Below are 9,139 nucleotides of genomic sequence, written 5' to 3' on the forward strand. Positions count from 1 at the left end.
TAATAATAATAATAATTAATAAATAGAAAATTAAAACTAATTTAAAAAGTTTGGTCCCTGTGGCAGTGTACTTTTAACGCTGGCAGCATTTTTCCTGTGTCTCACAGGTATCTCATAAGTATCTTACTTATTTGTTGAGCAACGAAAGCATCAGCTCTGGGGTCACCGGTACTATCTATCAGGCGCCAACTTAAATCTTTAGTGCACTTGAACCCCACGGCCCAAACATATTAGATTTTTACTTTTACCAGTAGGTATTCAACATAACATTATCCTAGGTACTCTAATGGGGTGACTACTTCTATGAACGTGAAAAACGAAACAAATTTCATTATAAATTGTATACAATAATAACCTTATTAACAGTTTTCGTCGAAACATTGAACAAATCTTTAACTAAGAATTATGCGAGGTAGGCTCCGAGTTATGTAGGCCATACACACTACGGTCTACCGGAGAGGTCCACCTGTGCAGGTATGCCTGCGCAGGTAGACCGGAATGTGTGTGGGAATAGACCTGTGCAGGTTTTTGAACCTGCGCAGGCGACCGGCGCAAGATCAAAAATAGATTCTTTCGAGTGACACCTGCGCAGGCATACCTGCACAGGTGGACCTCTCCGGTAGACCGTAGTGTGTATGGCCTATATTACGCCGTGTATAACACAGGTACTTTGACTGGATATTAATACCAGATGTATACCTGGGTATAGGTATATTTTTCCTTAATTGTTCAGAGTCGTTTTATTTGTCAAAGACCCTAATTCAATAGACGTCATAAGAAAAGAATTTATTTTGAAAATATGACTACAAACACGAATCGTTTGTTCAGGTGTATTCGCGTCATATTATATCGTCGTATATATATTAGAAGCATTGCCTTTAGAGAACATTATTAAATCAAGTATCTTAATAATAACAGCAAAATGATGAAAACATTGCTTTTTGTTTGTTTCTGTGTTTTATTCTACACCGCTGTAAGTATTTGAAACGAAATCAATTTTCTCAATATTAATATATTTGTCTAAAATAATTTAATAAAAAATATATATTATAACACAGCTTTCTGTTGCTTTCAGCTTGCATTACCAGCTGGTAAGTTTATTTTAAAGATCATATACTGACCTCTCACTTGAAGAGAGATGTTTTTATTTAAAGTATTTGTTTTACAACAGACCGTTGAAGTCTTTCCATAAAATCTATATTATGCCACTAAAACGAAAACTGCATAACCTTTTTTTTTTAATTTTCTTCAACAAATTTGCTGGTACTCTACTAGAATAAAATTTGTAGCTTTCTAACAAGTAAAATTAATTCGACTGAGCAGGATTATTATTTCGAGTAGCTTATAGTAGCGTGGCGTAGAAAAAACTACCGAAGATATCGACTATGTAAGACAAACATTTCCATCATAGATTACATACGCGTAACTCTAGCGGTTTTGGCAGCGCACCCCAGAATAGCTCGCATATAGTAGATTTTTTCCTACTTACTTGATATTTTTTATTAAACATTTGATAAATTGAACAATTCGGTCCGATAATATGCAACTTTTAATGAGCTATTTTTCGAATTCAGAACGAATTTTTATGTTTTAAAAACCTAAATAATGCTTCGAGATCTTAATATTTTTGAAAGCCAAAATATAATTTAAATACTTTTAAATGTAGAAATTTAGTAATTTTATATTACGTTTTCTCTTTTCTAACATTTATTTCAAATTATTAAATGTAAGCTTCGCATTCATGCCTAGATGCCACTATGTAGAAGAATTTGAAAAGGTTTTGTTCCAGAAAGACTCCTAATTAGATAGTTATATTCGTGAGTACTTTCTTTGAATAAATGAAATAGCAAATGCTTTCAGTACAATGTTCCGCAGAAATTCTCTCAAGACCAGACCCATGGATTCTATTATAGTTATGGGTAAACAAGAAATATAATTTTCTGCAAATAACCCACCGAATACCCTATGATATTTTCTAACAAAATTTTTAGATATGCCAAGTTACAAGCCATTTTTATCGCTAAAATAAAGAAAATATGATTTTTTAGGCAAGTTTTTACTATCTGTGATTTTCGTAACTGTCCATTTTACCGACTAGGGCCACACAAACATATGGAAGAAGAAGAACAAAAGAAGAAAAATACAAAACAACACCGGAAGTTGAAAACAAAATTAATCCCAACATGATTTCTGAGTTACAAGTTACAAGTTACAGCCTACAAGAACCAAATAATTAAACCGTGTTAAAAATTACCAACAACAGATATTCATTAAATATGTTTAATAACAATTTTAATAGATCCAGTAGACCCCAAGGCCGCCGCCGCGGCAGCAGCCCCTCCCGCAGCCCCTCCCGGAGGTTTACCAAAGGATATTCCTGGTGAGTGCTTATATAAGACAAGACGAAACTGTAAATCACATAAAGCGGAATCCGTGTTTGTTACCATAGTAATGTCATGTCCATTCAAAAGTATTGGTAACCATGGTAACAAATACTGTGCTAGCAATGACATAGAATATAATCTAATAGTTTATAGTCTAGTCGACAAGTTGAAAATGGTACAAAATAGAGATACTGCTCTTAAAATTATGAGTTTTTGTTTAAGTAAAAAAATTGTTATAAACGAAGTATAAATATTCTATTAACTTTTATGGCACGATCTTGTTAAGTATGTATGTAAGAAAGGCTCTATGAAGCGACATTTTTTTACGACCATTATTTAAACATTTTTTTTCACTTACAATTAAGACGGTAGTTCGAGAAAATTTCGTTAGTTAACAATTGTTTAACTTGTTGAAAAATTAACTTTAAGTACAATTTCCAACGGGAATAAATTAATTATAGTGTTCAGAACACACCATAATTTTTTCAAATTTAAAAAAAAATATTCAATACCTTAAATAAATTAATTAATGTGCCGTAGTCGCTTTTGACGCCACGCGCGAATACTAAAAATGTCACGCGCAGACCTATTTTCAGCGTTAAATTAATATTATAAATAATGGAGATAGAGTTCCGGGAGCTAAGAGTTTTTTATTGGAAATTTCCTCTTCTTTCAGAATCTTTTTTTGAAATTTCTTAAATATTAATAGTTTATTAAATATTGGCAAAAAACTAAATGCCATTTTTTTTTCATCTTTAATTGTGTATAACTTTTGCAATTTTTTATGTGCTAATACACGCTTTTGGCACATTTTTCTAGACGTCATTCCGGATCCAATGAGCTATCGCACATAATTTTAAGAACAGTATCTCTATTTTGTACCATTTTCAACTTGTCGACTAGACTAATAAGATCCCGATATACAACGATCTTCACCGAGATGCTTATTTAATGAAATGTATTTTATATTTAATTTAATATGTCAATAAATATAATCCATATGGGTTGCCTAGCAAATTTCAGTCCAGAGTATTTTAATTAATATATAAAAATCATAGTAACCGCTCTACCAATTTAAGTTTTGATATTATTGGAAATAGATTATTCAGAGTGGCTTTTGTGGAATAGAACCTTTAAGAACCTAATTTTGAATTATTCTTTATATCTACCAGATAATATCAATCGTTGTCAAATGCATGAACGATGTTGATGTTGATTGAGTGCATTACCATCTTAACTAAACAAAAAAAAGGGTGAAGTTTATGCAGTGCACTTGTAAAGTTTACTCGCACTTGCTTACGTCAAGTTGAAATGAATTCTCGCTTAGTGTAATCAAGATTTGAATGTATAGTCCTTCTGAACATACAATTCCCTGAATACGTAACCAAACGATTTTTAAAAAGTTTATTCACACACTTATTACGTAAACTTTAAACTTAATCTAACTCTAACCTTTATAAGGCATCTTAATATGAATACATTATTAAATTATTATTCTTTTAGGTGTTGGATTCTTCAGCCAGATGGCGAAATCTATGGGATCACTTTTTTAAGGTAAACCTATTATTTAATCAGTGCGCTACAATTTACGTACGTTATATTTTATCATTATGGGCCTTAGCATTAGATAACATGTTTCTTTAATAGTAATAGCGATAGTAGCTTCATCGTGCTACAACTCTGTTCGTAGGTCCAGCTGTTCACTAATTAATATTCTATACATCTAACACTCGCTGGCACGGTGAAGGAAAAAATTGTGAGAAAACTACTGTCTCAAATCCAATTAAAACATGTGTCAGATAGAAAGGTGATCACCTACTTGTCTATAATAAAAACGGATTGAATCTGAGTTGTAGCGGAATAGGATTTTTATTATTTTAGGTCAGTGTTTAGCTTTCACGTCATTTGTTTTTGGGTCTAAGACTGGATACTGGATAAGGTACATACGAATAGGTGGTAATAGCGAACAGAACAATCTATTGCTGCATTGGAAACATCAGAGTTGAGAGGTGTTTCTATGAGCGTAAAGCCTTACTAGGGAATTACTGCCTAGAGCAATGTTTCCCGAAGTGAGGGCCACACCCCACAGGGGGTAATTGGATTTTCAAGGGGGGCTATTCGAAAATTTATTAAAATTATTTGGAATTTGAATTTCAGTTTTTCATTACATGTTTTGAAAATTTACTTACTGTGTTTCGTTAACAATTCCCTAGTAATTTCTTCCTAAAACCTATCATTTAAGAAGAATTGTAGAAGAGGGGCAAAAAAGGTTCTAAACACTGGTCTAGAGTGTAAGTACTACGTATACTACTAGCGACCCACCCCGGCTTCGGACCTTCGTTTCTCGTGCCTAATAAATAATAAATCAGTGGCACTACAACCTTTTTAGGTCTTCGCCTCAGATTTCTGAATCTGTTTCATGATCATTTTTAAATCTAATAGGCAAGTAGGTGATCAGCCTCCAGTGCCTGACACAAGCCGTCGACTTTTTGGGTCTAAGACATGTCGGTTTCCTCACGATGTTTTCCTTCACCGTTCGAGCAAATGTTAAATGCGCATATAAAAAGAAAGTCCATTGGTGCATAGCTAGGGATCGAACCTACGACCTCAGGTATGAATATCGCACGCTGAAGCCACTAGGCCAACATTCTCGTGCCTAATAGTAAATCAATATCGCTTCAATACATTCAGTGATTACCCCTAATCCTTGGCTTTACCAATTTATAATAAATAACGTATAATATAGTTAATGAATTATTATTAATCCATTTTTATTTTTTTACAGTGACGGAAAACATGCAACGACCAAACTTTATCCAGAAAGGCGACATGCTTAATTAGAAATAAATATCTTGAATTTGATTTTTGTTTTTTGTATAACTAACCTAAAATTTTCGTAATCCTCATAGTACGGTCTTTACTGATCACAATTCATTATTTCTTTACAAAACCTTTAGTTATCGCTGACCCGTGACAAACAGTCGTTATAAAAACAATTCTTCTTTCTAGACCTATATATCAAGAATGAGGAACATATTCCTACGTATAGGATCAATAGTAATAATGCATCCTTCTGTGTAGATGTATAGACATCAAGCACGGTAACCTCCCAGAATAGGTGCTTCGTGTTTGATAAAACAAAAACACATTAAATTATGATTAGGATTTAAGTTTTTAGCTTAATACACTGATATACTCATCGATCTCTTTCGTGAATATCTACATTTGTCATAAATTGTGTACTTTATGTAGGTTTTTGGAACGAAGTTCCTTATCGCGCGTTGTGAAAGGGGGCTAGACGGAAAAAATTCTTACGAAAAGTTGTCACGACACTTTTTTGCTATTTGCTATTGTTATACACCGGTTCTCGTCCGATCACCGAAGTTAAGCAACGTCGGGCGAGGTCAGTACTTGGATGGGTGACCGCCTGGGAACACCTCGTGATGTTGGCTTTTTGAGATTGGTATCGAGAAAATCTATCATACTGTTATGACACCAATTAACATATAAATTAATCGAAAGGAATTTCGTTCCATCCGGGTGTCCCTTGACACCTCTAAAGTTTTTATTTTATTTTTTTCTTTGATTATTGTTATTTACAATCAAGTACAATTTACAATTTTCTTAACCTACAAAGTAATAATAGAAATAATTAAAATCAAAATCAAAACAAATTTTAAAAGTTTGGTCCCTGTGGCAGTGTACCTCTAACACTGGCAGCATTTCCTCGCTGTATTGCGATACTTATTCGTTGAGCCAGGAAAGTGCCAGCTCTGGGGTCACCGGTACTATCTACGTAAGTTGATATAAGTTGTTGTAAGTTGTATGTATATAGTTTAATAACACAATAAGAATTAAGTAAACATTTATAAAATTTATTAGTTGTGACACGGTAAAATCGACTGTCCCTACTTACAAAGGGACATGTCAAAAATAGAGATTTCAGGAGAGAGTAATGAATGTTTGAATCTCTCTAGAAATTTATCTATTTTTGATATTATTTTCTTCCGAAATGATTCATAAGATATTTGAAGTTTATGATTCTATTAACCATTTGTATATTTAAACATATTTCTACATTATAAATTTTATATAAGCCAGTCGGTCAAGTTTAAGTTAACAGTTTATACGTAGGAGATATCAAATCAATAATATCAACAAATTTTTCTTTAAATTTGTTTTAAAACGTGCACTTATGTTATTATAATGAAAGGTACGACTTGAATATTCTAAGATTTTTACCCTTTAAAGTAAAAAATATACCTCTTTGGACATATCTCTTTATACGTGGTTATTGTTTATTAGAGTACGACTGCTTTAGGGGAATGTAAATAACAACGTGTAGTGAATTAAAATAATAATCAGCATGATTTTTATAAAATAAATCATCTTATCTGGTTTTTTAAGCAGACACAATTAAATAGGAACTTAAAATAGAAAATAACGGTGTATTTAATACTTCATAATCAACTATTCTTATAAGATATTAACAATAAACATTATAATATGTTATTTATCTAAATATTTAACTAATCTAATTGTCATAACAGCTTCTGATTAGTATTATTATTTAATTTCATTGAGTGACATAAGTCAAACTCGAAAACGAATGTTTAACTGTTGATTGACAATATGGCTTTATAGACCACAAGCCCATGAACAAAAAATACCTGTGAAATGACCCAACCTGAATTACGCTTAGAAGGCTGTTACTATATCTGAAAATAGCTCTGAGCACTATGCCGTCATTTCTGAGCGGTACATATGAGTACGTGAGTGAATGGACTTTCTCAGGTACAATGGGGGAATTTCGACTAATTATTAATGTACGGCTTTGTTATAAGTGTATAGATGATTAAAAATAAATGTCGAAAAACCTAGTGCCGTACAAAAGTGATGGTGCCGGAAGTCGGTGCAAATTTTTAATTCGACGACAGTTGCAGAAGCAATATAGGTCATTTATTACTGTACGGCATTTATGTGATTCCTTTTGGACACATATACAGATACTTTACCCGTAAACGCCGTACATATTTCCAGTGGAGCGGTCGAAAGGCAAGGGTCGGAACCCTACCCCTACACCCATATACCCTAAGGTCATTGTAAAATGTACGGCAACATGTTCAAAATATTATTTAACACGGACAATAATGTTTTATAATTATGCCGTCCAAATATTATAGTTAATATTTGTGTAATTAAATATTTATCGAAATTTCAGGATTTACCAAGTTCTTACTGCTGTAAGATCAGAGAATAATGTACGGCAACTTGTTTTTTTACATAATGTTACTAAATATTACCGTTGTACATTATAGCCGTTCATTATAAATGGTAACAAATAAAAATATTATGATAAAAAATATATGAAATTTCCGAAATTTAGATGACTTTTTAAATGCTCCTAGAGTAATATGGGGAGTAATATTTTCAAAAATTATTGTTATTTTATATGTAACAAATATAAATAAACAAAAAAAACCAGATGCCGTACATTTTACTCCAGATTATTCTTTACAGCTGATAAAAACTTCGACGACGTTTGAGGTGTCCCTTAAGGTCATTAATAACTGTACATATCTGAGTATACTTCCATAAGGCTGTAAAGTATATTTACAGCCTTATCGTACCAGCAGAGAGAGGTAAAGGAAAAATATTTTTAACAAAAATATATATAATACAGGGCGTCCCAAAGTTATGAGACATGAAGGGAAAGTACTTTAAATATCGCAGATAGGGTATTTTACTAAAAGAAGACTTTATGTTATTTATAAAAGTTAGTAATTCTGCATTCAAAGATTTTTTAAAAACTACTTGCCTCGTCTGGAAATCGAACCGGCTTAAATTAAAAAAAAAACACCCCTACTTTTATGATGCCAATCGGACACATATGTGTCCAAAAGGAATCACACAAATGCCGTACAGTAATAAATGACCTATATTGCTTCTGCAACTGTCGTCGAATTAAAAATTTGCACCGACTACCGGCACCATCACTTTTGTACGGCATTAGGTTTTTCGACTTTTATTTTTAATCATCTATACACTTATAACAAAGCCGTACATTAATAATTAGTCGAAATTCCCCCATTGTACCTGAGAAAGTCCATTCACTCACGTACTCATATGTACCGCTCAGAAATGACGGCATAGTGCTCAGAGCTATTTTCAGATATAGTAACAGCCTTCTAAGCGTAATTCAGGTTGGGTCATTTCACAGGTATTTTTTGTTCATGGGCTTGTGGTCTATTATTTTTGGTGGTACATATACAATTCGAACACAGGTATCATCACTTAATTTTCCAGAATTTTGGGTCCATTTCTTTTTTTTTATTAGCTTTATATGACTCGCAATAGTGAAAACTATTCCCTAGATTCAAAAATAAATTATATAACTTTTGACGTCCTAGCATACTGAAACGATTCTGAAACGAAAAAAGTAGTATTTTTAGAGTTTATATCCACTAATAACTTTGGTCTATTGTTACTCATGTTTCACAGTAATATAGTGATAGTATTAATGCAAAATAACTATAAAACACACCACTTAACTGTGTTATAATAGTGCATTTTACTAGAGAAACCTCCGTAAATGACGTTAAGTTCGACGTGACTCCCGCTCGCGTCGATTGGCGCGCTTTTAAATCGTAGTAGAAGGGTATATGTATAGTTGTTCGGATATATACGACAACAATTCTTTGAAACCAATCTACATGTTCTCTTATACGATGAGTTTATCTACTAAACCACACATA

At 32.7% G+C, this 9,139-nt stretch overlaps 1 long non-coding RNA gene across 1 annotated transcript; it reads left to right on the forward strand.

Annotated features, from left to right (window-relative positions):
• The first annotated feature begins 848 nt into the window (after window positions 1-848).
• On the forward strand, window positions 849-5,246 carry LOC125061442. The gene is made up of 5 exons (XR_007119042.1): window positions 849-973; window positions 1,076-1,091; window positions 2,300-2,380; window positions 3,888-3,938; window positions 5,170-5,246. It is a non-coding gene; the product is annotated as an uncharacterized LOC125061442 (long non-coding RNA).
• Window positions 5,247-9,139: the final 3,893 nt, after the last annotated feature.

The sequence above is a fragment of the Pieris napi genome, chromosome 23 (assembly GCF_905475465.1).
Source record: "Pieris napi chromosome 23, ilPieNapi1.2, whole genome shotgun sequence".
NCBI classification, from domain to species: domain Eukaryota; kingdom Metazoa; phylum Arthropoda; class Insecta; order Lepidoptera; family Pieridae; genus Pieris; species Pieris napi.